The sequence below is a fragment of the Microtus oregoni genome, unplaced genomic scaffold (genome assembly GCF_018167655.1).
Source record: "Microtus oregoni isolate MIOR12 unplaced genomic scaffold, Mior012 000011F_ref0000422, whole genome shotgun sequence".
NCBI lineage: Eukaryota > Metazoa > Chordata > Mammalia > Rodentia > Cricetidae > Microtus > Microtus oregoni.
In genome coordinates, this window is record NW_024543070.1 from 31,350,626 (window position 1) to 31,367,950 (window position 17,325).

At 39.8% G+C, this 17,325-nt stretch overlaps 1 protein-coding gene across 1 annotated transcript in view; it reads left to right on the top strand.

The window, feature by feature from the left end:
• The window catches only part of LOC121453584 (coiled-coil domain-containing protein 178-like), a 316,272-nt gene that overhangs the window by 236,288 nt on the left and 62,659 nt on the right, over positions 1-17,325 (top strand). The gene's annotated exons all lie outside the window — the stretch shown is intronic.

Below are 17,325 nucleotides of genomic sequence, written 5' to 3' on the forward strand. Positions count from 1 at the left end.
TCAGGAGCCTTTCATGCAGAACACTAGCAGCCTGCTTCAGTCGGTTACATTGCTCTTGCTAATATTTGTAGAGTGTCTATGCGGTCCCGGCACATGTGTCCATTAGCTATTAGGCAATGTCATTCCCTTTGAAGCTAGATGTCATGGCTGCTCATCTCTGTAGCAGTTCTTGGCATCACTCACTGTCTGTCCAGGTTTGGGGTAAGAACTCTGTCCATCTCAGAAGGGACATTCAGACGGCCTCATCATGAAGATGAAAAAATTCACCATTGTGAAATGAGCTTTTAGTTTTTAGTTTTTTCATCAATACCTCTTTATACATGTGAATGATAGGCAGGTCTAGCCTCTAAGAACCCTTAAGCCTCTCCTTCCTAACACAGTGTAAGGATCCCTTCCTAAGAGGCCAGCAGAGTACCGTTAGCACTCCACAGCTGCCCAGGCTGAGCTTGCACACTGAAAAGGGCTTTTGTAGGAGCTGAATAGTTCAACAATTCTAAAATTCCCTTCAAATGTTTTATGGTATGTTTGGTCTACTTGTGAGTTTTTATTTCCACATAGCCAGTATGAGAATTTTGCTGCTTAGTGGGGGTATGGCTGGACTCTAAATGCTGCTTGTGTGAACTCCCTTCCATACAGACTCAAGAAGTGTACAAAGCCCTCTGCGTGCTCCATCCGCTCTGGGTGTATAAACTCTAGGGAAGATACCATATAACTCAAGGTTACATCTGCCATCCTGTTACTCAGTTATGCTCTCACGTGTTGGCGTCCTGGATCTGCTTAAATTGACAAACGGAATTGTGCAGGTTTTGCCCGACAAGCATACTGTTTATGATTTGGGGGATTATATTCATTTTCAGCATTAATTTCCTAGAATAAGCAAAAATGTCAAACTTTGTTTACTAATTTTATACTCATCTGTTCTTTTAATATCCTGTCTTGGTTCTCTAGTTATAACATAGACGAACCTGAAGTTTGCTAGAAACATTTGCCATTAGCTTCTTCTGAAAAAAAAAATTAAATTTGAGGATAATCCTACCTCCAGAGCTTATTCTGTTCCTGGCCATTGACTGTGACAGCGGAAGGCTCATCTGAAGGCACTAGAGCATCCCATCTAAAAGCATAAAACATATTACATTTCATGAAAAAGCTAATTCAGATTGTTTAATTCTGGTAATATTGCCTCTGTCACCTTCAAAATCAAAATGTTCTTTCCTGTTATTATAAGGAAAACAACCAAATTGCTAAAAAACCCATTTGAATACACAGCCGCCTTATGTTGCATACTAATTTGATTAAAAACGTCCGTGCCTCACCAGCATTTTTACATAAAACACATTGGTAAATTTAACAAAGGCTATTGAAAAGTGGATGCAGCTGATGAGGGTCTGACAAGCAGGGCCCACAGCACTGACCGCTGCCCCTCCGGACCGCAGGACAAGATCTTTCTGGCTATCGTGGAAGGCGGGAGACGACTGCCGAGCTATGTTTGTCTGCTCGCCGCTTTGGGCACCACGCCAACCTCATTGAAATAACTGCATTAGCCGAGTGTATCCAAATTATTACAACGCAGCGTCCATCCCAGTTATTGCTGCTGAGGCGTTTTCTGAATCTTCATGTCACTAGAAAACATTTATTTGAAGGGTGAGCATCACATAAATTCAGGTCCACTTGAATTTATGGGAAAGTGGGACAATTTCTTTCACAAGTGGTTTTATTTTTTTCCTGTCTCTCAGAAAGAGCCCTTGATGTACTTATTGCTTGGCTATTATTGAGACAGAAGGGTTTCTGACCACTGTCAGGGCCTTTATCTTCATGAATTTTTGTATCCTTCCATTTTATTTTATCGTGTATTTCCCAAGATATTTTTCCAGGATGCTTTTAGGCAATATTTATCTATATTCCAACTGTCGTTGACATAGCATCTCAGAATAATTGTGAAGTATTGTGTATTTATTGGTAACTGGAAAAACCCAAGCTGTACAATTGGCTATAATGAGTATTTAGAAGCTTTATTCCTTCATTCGTAAGCTACAACCTAGGTCTGCATAAAGAAAGCATATTCTAGGTCCTTTTTGATGACCATTCTGGTGAATTCATACATCAATGAGCACTTCTACTGGCTCATTACTCCCTAACAATGGGTGTGCTATCTCAGAAGACACACCAGCTCCCGGCCCACAAGGTTGCTGAGTAGATGTCAGAACAAACTGGTCCAGCAGAAACCATCCTGCTTTATTTCTTATTTAAGCCTCTAATGTAACTGCATTGCATAGTTACTGTTGGGCCTGTTTGTTTCAGCCTCCAGCTCTGTTCCAGACACATCCTATTCACACATTGAGGGTCCTTGAATGTATGGAAAAGAGGTGCTCTTGCAAATAGCTTATGCCACAGTTGGCTCAAGTTTCCTTTTAATGTCTTGGTTTAATAATTTCGTGGCCTGTGATATGGAAACAGCAGTATCTACCATGCGCCATCAAGACCATCCGCATTACTAAAGAATAAATCCTTGCAAATGTTTCAAGACTTGATGTATCTATTGCACAGCTAGTGCTCAGGATCATGTGGCTGTTTGGTCCCCCAAATAAGATGTTTATAAAAAATATTTTAAAACTATAAGAAAATGAACATATTTTTATCTGCCTGAAAAACTGCAGTGAATAACACAGCTGTCTTCTCAAAGAGTATTTTGTTCTTTCGTGTTTTTCTTCTTCTTTGGTTCAGGTAGTCATTGTTTTAAAGACAGTTTCTCTCTAACTTTTCCTCATGTGTTACCGCACCCGTGTCGGTGCACCAAAAGCCAAACGAGGACCTCAGATTTCCTGGGACTGGAGTTTAAACAGTTGTGAACCGCCGTGTGGGTGCCGAGAACCAAACCCAGATGTCTCTGTGCATGGGAAGACAGTGCCCTTAACCACTTAACCATCCCTCCAGCCCCCCCCCAAAGGCTTAATTCCCCTAAACCCTATTTTGCACAAACTTCCAATTCAGCAAAGACTTTATTTTATATGAATTTTACTAGTATCATTTTAGTGCTCCAGGAGACTAGTTCCGTAAAGAAAAGCAGGACTGGGGCTTCCGGGGCTCTTCTATCAAGGCCCTTTCTCCATGTGCTGAGCACTCAGATGGTGAGCTCCTCTCCAGGCAGCATTTACCAAGCACTGCTTGAAGAATGATCTGAGAACTCAGAGCTTACATGCCGAGTCACCTGTGAAATAGTTAAAACATACATTCAAACCTGAAAATGTTTAAATATTTCCTTTTTTTGAGATTATGATAGAATTACAATTCCCCTTTATCTTTCCCCCTCCAAACCATCTGTTTATTCCTCCTCACTCTCTTCCAAATCCATAGCCTCTTTATATTTCAATAATTGTTATTGCATGCATATATGTATATACACATATATACCTCAATATAACCTGCTCAGTTTAGAGTTGCCTGTATGCACGTTTTCAGGGCTGACCACTGGTGTTGGATAACCATTGGTGGGCTCTGCTTAGTATAGTGTTGCTCATATGCACGTTTTCAGGGCTGACCACTGGTGTTGGATAACTATTGGTGGGCTCTGCCCTGGGGAAGACTCTTCTCCCAGTCTCCCAGTCCTTGGTTTCCTATGGTTCTTTTTGTAGGGAAGGTGCCTTTACTAACACCAGAAGCTAGACCCAGAGAGTCTCAGCAACATGGCAGCCTATGCATGAGCTGAACTGAACAAGGACAGTAACAGTAGAGCATACATACTAAAGTGTAGGGCAGAATGCCACAAAAGGTTTTATGGTACATGTTCTAAGGTAACAGATGGTGTGAGATTACCTTTTCATTAGGATAATAAAAGTTTTTTTACATTCAGATAAGTATATGAGAGTTCATAATTATATACATTTTATAAATCATATTAAATCAAATGCATGTATGTTTTGTATGTTTGCCCATTTTATATGAAATATAAATTTTCTGTGCATTATAGAATATTGTTGATGATTCCTATCTTTTAAAAAAGATTTATAATATTATTTATGTATATGTATATGTACATGACTGTGTCTGTGGTAGGTGTGTGCATTTGTATGCAGTGCCCACAGAGTCCAGAGGAGGGCAATGGATTCATGTCACTGGAATTGCAGTCTGGTGTGAGTGGCCTTGTGTGTGTGCTAGGATGAACCTGGGTCCTCTGGAAGAGGGACCAGCACTCCTAACAGCCGAGCTGCCTCTCCAGCCACTGTGTATTATTTTGTAAGAAGTCTTGCAGTGATGTCATGAAAGAAGCAGGTGTGTCAGGCCCACTCTGGTCTAAGTTGCTGGCTCAGTCCTACCCCTGTGGAGTTCTCTGTCTCAGGCCTGCCCCAGCCTAGGTCGCTGGCTCAGTCCCACAGAACTCACCATCTCAGGCCCACTCTCAAATATTTGTCTTCTCTTCATCCATTTGTTAAGTCTAATTGTCATCCCAATGTTATTTGAGTTTTAAATTTATATTTCAAAGATGACATTATGGTGATTTAATTTGATTCTCATTCTGTGGAGTAGAGTAACAAAAGATAATGGCTGGTTTCTAAGAGAGGTTTAGGAAGGAATTCTGTGAAAACTATTTCTAGAAGCTTCTGAGCGATTGTACAGTAGCAGAGTACAGTTGTCACATTAATTTTTGAACAATTGAGTTAAATATTTTCTACACAACCTCACCCCTACATAACCTCACCCCTATACAACCTCACCCCTACACAACTGTACCCCTACACAACCTCACCCTAGCTTCTACGTGCCGAAAGCATCATGGACTTACATGTGGCTATATTCTCCCAGGCTCTGTAACAACATCATCTCTATACATGCCTGCTTTCACGTCCACATTTCCCCTTTTGTAAGGAAACTGGTGGTATGATTAAAGACTATGCCAATGACATAAGTTCAATTTGGTTCTCATATTTCTTCCTGAGTGACAGAATTGAGTTGATGCTGTATGATCCACCATCCTTAGAAAATTCCATCTTAGGAGTGACTCTTTTGCATTTGGAAGTTACAAACATGACCTGTCTATTAATAAAACCACAAGTTCACAAAGAGTATTTAAAACAAATGCTTTTCTACAAAATAAACAACCTGACCTAGAGTACCCTCAAATTAGTGAAAATCTGAAGAAGACAATGACGCATCTTATCATTAGACCTTTAGTAGACAACCATGCAGAGCTGAGGGCTGCAGATGCTGAGTGATATGCTGCTCAGCCAACCTATACAAGGCCCTGAGTTCAGCTCCAGCCCTAAGGAAGCCAAGAGTTCATTTGGAGCTTGTGCTATTTGCTGCTCTGTGTAAAACTTGTGGAAAGATTTTTGAGTTTACAAGGGGACATGAAGATTAGAGCTTTTTAGTTTGGAAGTACCTCTTTTCATTTCACAGATGAACAAACACTTGAAGGCCCTGAGCGATATTTGTCCAGAAAGAAAAAAAAAAGAAACTTGCTGGCAGATGGATTAAACAGACAAACTTTTAACCATAAAGAATATTTTATGCCTTCAAAAAATACAAATTGGAGGCTTCAGTTGGGAAGCATATAGTCTCATACTTAATGTGCACACACACACACACACACACACCTACTAAAGTGTACACATATCACAGACACGAACCTCAATAAGTAGGTTTTCACTTTGTAACATATCAGTGAAAACTACAGACACAGAAGCTGAAGAGGGAAGGAACATGCTTAGGGAAAGCACATCAATTATTCTCTGCCCTGGGATAGTGCAACCCTGAGGTTTGACTGCACTTTTGCCTTATTGTTCTCTTTGTATTTTTCCCTCACAATTCTGCTCTGATTATTTAGCTGACTGAAGCAGCTAAAGTAGAAGTTGCGACATCTTTGCTTTTACAGTTGGTTTAAAGTAACATAAAGCCAGGAGACAGTTCCGCCTGCCTTTATATAATGCTTACAATGTAATAATATGTGTCACTTGACATTGCCAAAAACACATACGTATGAAACAAAATGCCACAGCTTCGTCACTAATGTAGTGCTTTAACCATATACGTAAGTGTGGAGGCAGAGTTAAAGTGAAAAGACATTTGCTCTGTGAGAGACAAGAAGACTATGAGTCATGCCAGGCATTTCTGAATTTCTATCCTTACGATTTTACCTAAGTAATAAAATTCCAAATTCTCTGAGTGTTAAGGTAGCCCCACTTAGCAGCAAGCCGGCAACTTCATTTAGCATTGTTAGGGATTTTTCTTTATGATGCTATAAAAACAATTTCAGTTTTGTTGTTTTGTTTTTGAGACAGGGTCTTCCAAGGTTACCCAGAATGCCCCTGGTACTCATGATGTAATCTAGACCAGCCTTTAACAATAATCTGTCCATCTCAGGTCTTCAGAATTGGGGTTACAGACATGAAGCACCATGCCAGCTTCTTCTAAATTATCTTAAACATTATGCTCCACTACTAGGTTCTGAGATGGATAGCTCCTTTTTGCTCATTATTAGCTTTGCTTCGGAAGTTTGTCATTTTTAGTAAGTGTCTGTTTGTCCTTCTGTTGTATAGACCCAAACAGTGAGATGTGTAAAACTGTCTTCCCCTAGAGCAAGGGTTCTCAACCTTCCTAATGCTGTGACCCTCTAATACAGTTCCTCATGTTGTGATTACCCCCAACCATAAAATCATTTTCGTTGCTACTTTATAACTGTAATTTTGTGCTATGTATTATGATATACATACGTTTAGAGGTATAGACTTGCAAAGAGGCCATGACCCACATGTTAAAAACTGCTACTCTGGATACAAAGACCCAGAGTTTAGAATTGGCCTTGAATGGGCTGTGGGATCCCACTCATGTCTCCGTCACAGTCGTGAGGATTACTGGTCATATGTCCATGGAAACACTACAATATGTGTCAAAGAAAAAAGCTGAAGAGTTTTATACTGAGATGCAAGCATAAAATATTTCAATACTTTCAAAAATCACCTACTTCTTTGAAAATAAAGCAAAACTTGCTACTACTTCCTCCTAATTCAGCTTCCCTTACATGGACACATTGATTTTACATTCCTAAATACTAATATTTTTTATTAATCTGTAGGCTTTTCTGTGGAGTTCTGGAAAGTTCCATGCAATATTCTTCTGACATGTTTGTTAGTCATCCATGAATTTTTTTGTCAGAATGTGTTAGACAACTTGAATATTTTAGCTATATTTAACTACATATAACAGAATTACTTTATGACAGTTCCTGAGAAATCATACAAATGAAGGACTTAGCAATTGAGATGGAATTTATCCAGGTTTTACATAGATTTTTCATGAGACTTAGACTCCAGTGTTCCTGTTTCAGGAAAAACACAGAAAACAGCTATTATCTTAAGGTTCTTGACAGGACCCATAAAGAAGGTATTCAAGACCTCTAAATTCTCATATAGCAGATTATTATTGAGCACCTGCTGTATACTCTGAGTTGTGTTTAATACTAAAGACTCAGAATGGCTACAGAGATAAAAATCTCATCCTTGATCTTTTTTTTTTTTTTTTTTTTTTTTTTTTTTGGTTTTTCAAGACAGGGTTTCTCTGTGGTTTTGGAGCCTGTCCTGGAACTAGCTCTTGTAGACCAGGCTGGTCTCGAACTCACAGAGATCCGCCTGCCTCTGCCTCCCGAGTGCTGGGATTAAAGGCGTGCGCCACCACCGCCCGGCTCTCATCCTTGATCTTAACATTTTAATGATTTACCATAATTGAGAATATGAGATTACCAATCTCTGCAGCCCCCTAGAATAATGAAAATATAACTTAAGGAGTATATTACTTAAACTTCCACTGTGAATCTATGCAATATGGTTTTATTTTCACCAGACTTCAAGTAGTTAAATGTATTTCCTGTGGTCACCTATATAAATAATATAAATAATTTATAAAGAATCTAAAAGCACAATGGAAGATTAAGTAATATATGAATACTGAAGTATCTGACTATTAGTGACATATAACAGTTTTTTTTCCAATTTTATTCCTCAGATTCACAGAAAGGAAGAGAGAAGGAGAGGGAGAGGTATATTTAGGATGAGTGTATGGTTTGTGTGTATCTGTTCATGGATTCCCCATTCAAAACATTTCTGCATGTAGAATGAGTATAGTATTCTGAGAAATAGAACACCTTTTGAATTATACACAGACTATAAATTATTTTGGTTTTAAGATATAAATAGCATTCAAATCAAAACATTCAGTTATGCTATTTAATTTTGTAAATGTTGAAATAGGAGTTAACATTTGCCACATACTTCTCTAACCTCTTCACATGAATTGACTAACTTAGTGTTTCTCCCTAAGCAGTGATAGAGGCAACATCACACAACTACCATGTGGCAAAGCCAAAATCCCAAGCAAAGCTCTCTGGCATAGGTTTGATGTTCTTCATCATTACGGCAGAATACTGCTTTGACAGGTTCAGTCTGGTATTCTGTGAATATTCCTGTTAGAATTTCAATGTTTCTACAGCAGGGATATCAGACTAAGCATTTAGATATTAATAATTTTCAGAGAAAATAGTGTAATGGAAAATAAGGCACTTGTTTCTTACTAGATATTCCTTTATATAAGATCTTCACTGGTATTCATTGTATACCATGTTTTAAGACAAGATTGATGCTGTCATTTGGATAATTATCCCCAAGGACTTCTCTACTGTGTTGAACACTTGGTCCTTAGGCAATGGAGTTGTTAAAGGGAAGTGAAAGGTTCAAGAGACAGAGCCTGTGGGAGATCTTAGTGGACTTTCCCTCAAAGTAGATTGTGGGATGCTAGTTTCCGGTCTTCATTCACTGCCTGACTAGACCTTGGCACTGGGAGCTTCCTCTGTGACACACATGAGCTTCTGCCGCTTCCGTGGACCATGGGCACATTGAGAGCAAGCAACTATGGAGTAAACCTCTAAAATAATGGAGCAGACTAAAGATGCTCTATATAATGTAATACCTGTAGTGTTTTGTTACGGTAACAGCTAAATATCTGCACACTCATTTATAGCTTTACCAATACAGTCTTTATCTGGCATGTTTATCAAATGACATTCTCATTCTCTAAAAACCACGCAGTCATTGCTAGAATTCCTATTTTAAAATTTGGGTTATAGAGCTACAGATGTGGTGCATTTGGTCGAGCTTTTACCCATCATGCATACAGCCATCAGTCCTATCCCTAGCATCTCATAAACTGGTGTAATGGTGAACATCTGCAATCCTGGCCTGGCACTGGAGAGCTAGAGACAGGAGCATCAGATGTGGCTTGTTATTGTGATCTACACATCCAGTTTGAGGCAGTCTGGGATGCATGAGCTCTTGCCTCAGAATTAAAACTAGTTATTTTAACTCCAACCACGTGGTGTTTCCACAGCATCCTTCCACCTTCGTTAGCTCAGTTTGGCCCAATATCTACAGTTACTTCTATTCAGTGAACACTGTTACTATCTTTGACATATTCTCACAATCATTTTCTAAACAGAAGCATGTCATTGGCACAGTCCTCAGGAAGGGCTAACCTCAGGTACACTCTGTTGCATATTTCTATATGTCAGACCCATATGTCTAAACAAGTCTTTGTATACTTTTGCATGCTTTTTAAATTTGTTGTTACCTTGATTTCCATTTCCCCAAATCAATAGTTTCTTAATAAGCAACTTACTTTCTTTTACAGGAAGGATATCTTTTTTATTAGTTTTTTATAAAATATAATTCGAACATTCCCTCTCTCTTTTTCTCACCCTCCTCTCCCACTCTTTCTATCTCCCTATCACCATCTCTATTTCTCTCTGCCACAAAAAAATAAACAAACGAAAACACCATGAAATCAAACTCCAACAGGCAAAAGACCAGTTATACAAAAAAAAAAAAAAAAAAAAAAAAATGTGCCAAACAAAGCAAAGAAAACCAGACAGCCCACAAACGTATACCAACAAGTTCCTTTTTGTTGGCCACTTTTTCCTGGGTGTGGGGCCTGTCCTGGAGTTGGTTAACATGCTGAGTGACACTTCACTGGAAAAGCTGATTTTCCCTTTGTGACTGGTAGCGATCATCTTGGTTAGCAGTGGAAGCCCCGTGTCCACTTGTCTTTCCCAGTGCCTTGACTTGCCAGAAGTTATAGATGAAAACAAATTAAAGCAAGAGGGTAATGCTTTTGTTGTAGACCAGCAGTCAACGAAGGAGCATTTTATGGTATTTAAACAGAGGCACAGTTTTAAAATATTTATATATGAGGTTAAAAGTGCCAGAAACATAGTACGAAAAATATTCAAGAGAAAAGAAGTGATTAACAGAAAAAGATGCAGGACACAGGTTAATGTCAGATGTTTAGGGCCAGCTCAGAATACAGAAAGTTTGTGGGCAGACATTACATGTGCCAAAGGTGTTCTTTCAATGTTACTGTTTGGGTTCAGATTTCTGTGTCTGGAGCAGTGTTGTATTTCTGTGTTGTGTCACTTAAACTAGAGCACCTGTGAGAAGCCTCCAGGTGGCAGTGGCTTTCATGACTTCTTAGAATCAGTCCCACATGGTAAATAGGAAAAAAAATATTTCCACCCTTCTTGATTCGTAGGAGTAGGACTTCATAAACATGGAGTGTTAATTCTCACTGCCACACAGGACACACGTGAAATACATGCCATTTCTTAAAAACGATATTCCCGGTATCCTGAGGTATAACAGCACAAAAGCACATATCATTTTAAAAATAATATATGGATCTGTTATTTAAAATAGCAATATATGGATGGAGAGATACTGTTGTGCGTGAAGCATTTGCCAGAGTTCAGATCTTAAGAACCAATATAAATACTAAGTGGATGTGGCAGTTTACCTAAATTTCTTGGTCTGGGAAGGTAAGGGCAGAGGATCCCTGGCCAAGCTGGGTATCTAGACTAGACAACTCTATAGCTCCTGGATCAGCATGATACCCTGCTTCTACACAAAAGACAGAGATTGAATGTGGAAGATACCTATTGTCATCCTCTAGTGGCCACATAAATGTGTGAATATGGATCCATGCATACATTGACATACATGTATACTCAAACATATGCGGATGTACATACACAGCTGCATGCATATGAATAGATTTTCAAAAAAGACAATCTGAAATGTTTTCAATAAATTCACTTAGAAATGTTTTAGCTAGCAAATTAGAAAAATTGCAATTATAGATTACCCTATGAGTCAGAATAAGGCTGTATTTTTTACAACTCTAAGTCAAAAATGTATAAGAATGGAGAAATAGAGATTTACATACATAGCTAGAAATAGGGATTCACATACATTCCAGTCATTTTAGATTTTGAGAACCAAGCAAAATATTGGAGCACAGATATTGTAAATAATAAACCCTAATTGTTTTTATACACTTCTGGAACATTTTTCTAAAGGCCTTTTATTATCAAAACAGAATGCTAACTATTTTGGATTTACGTGGCGATATTCTTTTACATGGAAGACAACAGGGCATCCATGGAGACTAACAACTTTGGAACACCAGATAATAAAAAGGTGATCACTCAATTAAGAGAACCTTCAAATGAATTATCGGCAAGGCCAAGAGTCTCTAGACAATGGTTCAATAATGCCTCATATGAATTTTGACAGTCTTTGTAGTTTTGATGTCACACACAGGAGTAAGCATAGGCTTCTGGTTTTAATGTTCTTCGCAACACTGAGGACAGCCAGTCTTGAGTCTCAATTTCTTTTATTCTAATATACTTCGTGGAGTGTGGAGCAAGCTACATAAAAACAATATCAATAAGACTCTCCCCTCAGACTCTCAGCCCATGGATGCTGTGTAATTTTTTCCTATTAATCAGGATTGCTGGACGGCTAGATTTCTCCAAGGAGTTTTTGGGCAAATCAAGTGTGACAGTTCCTGGAAATGGGTCTTCTCTTTGAAGATCTCCAAACACACTGTACTATACCCATTGCTCAAAAACAACTGAAGTCTTGTGCTTGGGGGCTGTCGCGTTTTGAGGTTTATGAGAAGCCAGAGACAGGAGAGCTTGTTGCTATCAAGGATGGTCACCTGCTGTTCTTGAATTGGCTCTTCTAAGATCATCAAGAGATGTCGCTCAGTTTCTCAAATTCCGTGAGAGCTGTTTGTTCAGATATTGCTTTTATTCCCAAAGGAGCATGTTTTCATTGATCCTTACTCTGCTGATCGAGAATGCTATTACCACAAATATAAATTCCCCCAAATGAATCACACCTTTTTATGAAAGGTGACCTTAGTGTAGATAAGCATGTCTAAATAGGAGTGGCTATTATAATTTGAACTGTAATGTAAAAATGAACCATAGCCTTTTGTTATAGAATTATGTGTGCCAGCATAGCGATCTTATTATAAAATGACATGCATTAAAAGAATGAAATGTTCCATGTGATATAGTCCACCGTACCTGCCTCTGTGTCATGATGGATAGAGTATGAACTTCCATATGGTCCACCACCTTAAGAGGAGAAAGCCAAAGATAATAAAGTCGTGAAACAATGAAGTTTGATTTTTGCTGCCAATCTTCTTCATCAAAGAGTTTTACCGTACACTGGGAAATGGGGACAAGACCTCAGATATCAGAAGCACACTGATCGCTCCCAGACCCAGCAAAGTAAGGCTGGGTCCTGAAGTGCTTGTGACATAAAGGACCACAGCAGCTGTTGAAAAAAAAAGAGCTTTGGTGCAGGTGACAGAAATAACAGAAACCCACATTGGGAAGTTAATTTTGAGTTCCAAGAGCAAAGAAAATTAAAACTAGACAGCATGGAACTAAACCTCAGAAAAGCAATCTAGATGAGTTTCCTTGGAACACAACAGCTGAAAACCCCAGCAGTCTATTCCCTGAAATATCGTGTGGGGTTACCCACACTAAATGTTGCCAGTTTTTCCTCCATTCCTTTCTTGCTTTTGTTTTTCATTGTTGTAATAAAGGATTGGAGCAAAACCAACTTCAGAAGGAAAGGATTTACTTGGGCTACATGTCCTGATCAGAGTCCATCATTGAGAGAAGCTCAAGGCAGGAATTTGGAGGCAGGAGCAGAAGCAGAGGCCATGGAGGAATGTTGCTTAGGGGCTTGCTCACTGCTAGCTCAGCCCACATCCTAGATCATCCAGGACCACCTAACCAAAGGGGAACCAACCACAGTGGACTGGCCCTCACACATCAGTCAATAGTCAAGAAAACGTGCCTACAGAGTTGCCTACAGCTCAGTCTGGTGGAAACATTCTCACAGTTGAGGTTCCCTCTTCCTAGATGACTCATTTGAACCAAGCTGACAAAAACTGACCAGCACAATCGCCTAAAAGTCAATCTCAGCTCCCATCTAGAGTGGCAGTTAAATTTTGGACAAGACTTCTGCATAACTATAACCAAATGAATTTCCTTTCATTTTTGCCTATGTTTCTTAAAATCCTTCTTACACAATATACAGTTGCAGCACTATAGAAAAAAAATTAAGCCTTATGATGGAAAAACTGATTGAAGGTTATTCTGGTGATAACAAAAAACAAAACAAAACAATGGAGTTTAAAGACAATAGACACCAATATTTAGATTCCAGCATTCAATTATGTAAAGCCAGAAGTCAGGCCCTCTCTTTTTAAATTAATATTAAGCATTCATTTTGTGGGAGATGGGAAAATAATCATTAAATGTCTGCCATAGAACCATGAAGACCTGAGCCCATGTCAAAGAAGAAAAAAAGGATGTGTTTGTGTGTAATTGTAACTGCAGTACCCCAGTGCTGGAGCAGTGGGGTCAGGTGGATCCCTGGGTGAATGGATCCCAGCCTAATCAGCAAGTTAAAAGCATTCTGGGGAATAAGCCAGACCTACAGTTGACCTCTGGCCTATTCATACTTACAAATATGCACATTGTTCATGCATAAACATGAAAGGAAAGGGAAGGGAAGGGAAGGGAAGGGAAGGGAAGGGAAGGAAGGAAAATTTCCAGAATACTATGAAATGAGGTGGATTTGTGGCCTGGGTAGACGAGTAGAACTTGGGGATTATATTTAGGAACTTTTTCAGTTTGAGAAAAAGTAGAAATATTTTAGTAATTGACAAATTGTATATAAGTAAGAGTTTGAATCTAAATATTCCAATGTGATGCATTTATTTTTGCCAATTCATTCTGTGTGAGAAGTCTTCATTTTTCCTGATGACGGATTTTAGTGAGATCTAAAAGGGAATGAGACTATCACCCTGGAAGCAATTAGCATGCATGGTGTGACAGAGTTCAGATCTCTTTCTCATTGCTGGTATGAAAAAGCCTGTGCTGAAGATACAGTATAGACTGCAATGCTGTTTTGCAGAAATAACTTTTAAGTATTCAAATTGAGCCCTCACTATCTTAAACTGTAGCTCTGTGATTTCATCTAATGAAAGAAACTAAATGAATCCATGCTAATGCATCATTGGGGTGTGCAGAACATGAAGAACAAATCACACAAATTTTCTCACTTAATTATAGTGATAGAAATTCATTGTCATATTATTGACCTATTTGGTCATGCCCAAGTTAATCATGTCTGAACCTTTCCCAGTGGGAAATAAGCTTGTTCACTTCCTGTCTTGCAAGCAAGCATACCGAGTGAAACCCAGTCCACGTGCCCACAGCCCTGATCACTGCAGCCCACCGTAACCATCGTCTCCAGCAGCGCAACTGCAAGCTGCAGTGAGCCCAGGAGACTTGATGTCAGAAACTCATCACTTCCTGTGTCCTCTGCTCCCCGCATTCTGCTCAATCATTTACCACATTAAATTAAACCAAACTCTGATTGCAAACCCCCGATCCCCCCCCCCCCCCCGCCCCCTCCACCGCTTGGCTCCTTGCAAAGAGCTGTTTTGAAATCCTGAAAGAGAGTTTACGTGAGGTAGCAGACTAGTAAGCCAGCAACTTTAGTCGCTTATTAAAGTCAAGCATGTGTCTTTGTTTCATGTTGCTAATGATGCGGAACCATGGAGGCCCGAGTATATTTCGCCTGGACGGTGTGGGAGCGGATGCTGAGAGCTCATTACTCGGCTCCCCATCGGAATCCTGCAGGCTTCCGCTCATTGAGGAGACTGTGGGGGCTTTGACAGAATTATTATACTGAATATTTTTAGACTCATTAACTATATCACCAAGGCAAAACATCTCTTCCTCAGATGCAAATGGCTGAAGCCACTGTGGCTTTCCTGTAGTTATTGCAGAAAAAGGGATGAAGCTTGACAATAACTGAGGGTGGAGAAAGGACTTTTCATGCCTGAATGTTTGGTTTTTGCAGCTCATGTTGGGACCGTGTGGGGCTGCATTTTGCCACATTTGAGCCGCCTGTATTTAAGTGCTTCTTACAGAGACAAACACACAATTCCCCATACTAGGCAATAATCAAAATATTTTTTAATTCCCGATGTGTCCTAAAATGCATTTCTGGATGAGGCTCTGATGATAATGTGTTGAGCTGGGGCTTAGATATTCATCCCTCAGATCGCAGAGGAACTTTGGGTGCCTGACCTAAATCTAAACTGAGAATGACTACGGAGTTAAAATAATAATTGGAGGGGTAGCTCTTCTCTAATTCAGGAATAGTAACGTCTGCAGCCTGGCAGAGAAGATGGCACAGGGCTTTAGATCATTACCACACCTTATCATCGCAATCTGATTTAAGGCCCAAGAGCAAGCAAGGAATTCCAGCCCACCTCCGAACTGCCTTGCTCTCCTAGAACTCAGTTTATTATCACTTTATTCAGGCCTTCAGTGATTTAACTAAGGCTGCAGAAGCCCTTTAAGAAAAAGTATGCCTTGTTTAAAATTAATTCTATAGACAGAGGATAGTGCTACCTTTATGGTGGACCAAGGTGCAGCAGAGAGAGTTTCACAATCCTAGGAATAAATGAAGTCTAGACACTTTGAATAATAGCCTTTAATTTCTTGTGTATTCCTACAATGTTCAAGTACGCCAAAAATTTGCCACCTCGAGCTTCTAGGTTGAGATGTGTTCTCTGGCCGTTTATACATGGAGGTTTGATTAGAAATGCCGTTCTCTGGCTGTGGCACACTAGTACCGAGAGTGCTGGAAGAAGCCGCCTTCTCTTCCGGCTGTGGTTCATTCCCCACACAACAGTGCTCTGACAGTGGTGACAGTCACTTCACACATCAAGAGTTTCTCCTGCTTCCCATGACCACCAGGGAATCTGAGGGGACTACTTCGCGGCTGATACATGTTCTCCTCTGGGATTCCTCCATTAGAATAGCCATTCTGATCAGTAGTCCATTATGAAAAGCAGGTTCCACAATGGAGGGGACAGAAATGCTTAGGAAAGCCAGTGAGCCATTGTGTGGGGGGAGGGAGGTTCCCTTTACCTGGAGCGCTAGGAGATAATTCAAAATTCCTGTCCACGATTCTAAGAATGGTCCTAAGGATGTGCGTATGCCATTCTTGAATTGTTTAGACTCCTTACTAATGAGAATTCAAAATGCATATGATACCACTAAATCTGAAGCTCCATCATTTTGCAGAAATGTGTCGAAAATACCTTGAGTTGAAAGTATGCTTTTAGTCTTCCATGTAAAGGAGGCAGAGAGTAAACAACATGACTATAACTGTAGTATGTTAAGAAATAAATCTTGAATTGGGATAGAAAATGAAGGAATGGCAGAGAAGCAGAGAAGGATCAGCCTGGTAGGGTAATTTTCAAATTAAGAATGTGAAGGGTTTGGGAAAATTGGTCATGTTAATGTTTGGGAAGAGAATATTATGTTAACACAGATTTATAAAGTCAGGAATCCCCTGTCTGAAGAAACAAAAGCGCAAAGAGACAGCATAAGGAAAGGGCAGAGAGGACTGTGGGACCGTCCATCTTTTTAACTTGGAAAACCAACTTAGAACTTGAACTGGGAACAGACAAAAATCTAAGTCCCAGGTTATCCGGATCCCTGTTATGTTCAGCATGGGCTACAGGGGTTCAGAGGCATCTTCAGCAACCTAAACTAAAGACTATGGATCTAGGGGTCAGGATAATACTAATGGCGGGAGCGAGAAGATGGAAAGCGGCAGGAAGAACCAATGTAGCTTGTTGTTAGACGAGGTCCTGTTTTATTGATCCTAACAGCACTTGCACAGGAAGGATTAAAGTTTCAATATAAAACATTTCCCATAGACTCGTGGATTTGAGCACTTTGTCCCTGGGAAAGTTTAGAGTTTGGGGAGAGAAGGACTAGCTGTACATCATCACTACCGCTGGACTTTGAGGGCAAAGGCACGCATGACTTTCAGTCAACCACTCTCTGCTGGTCCTTTAAAGCAGGAGCGAGGAGGTGCTCAGTGCTCGCCAGCTATA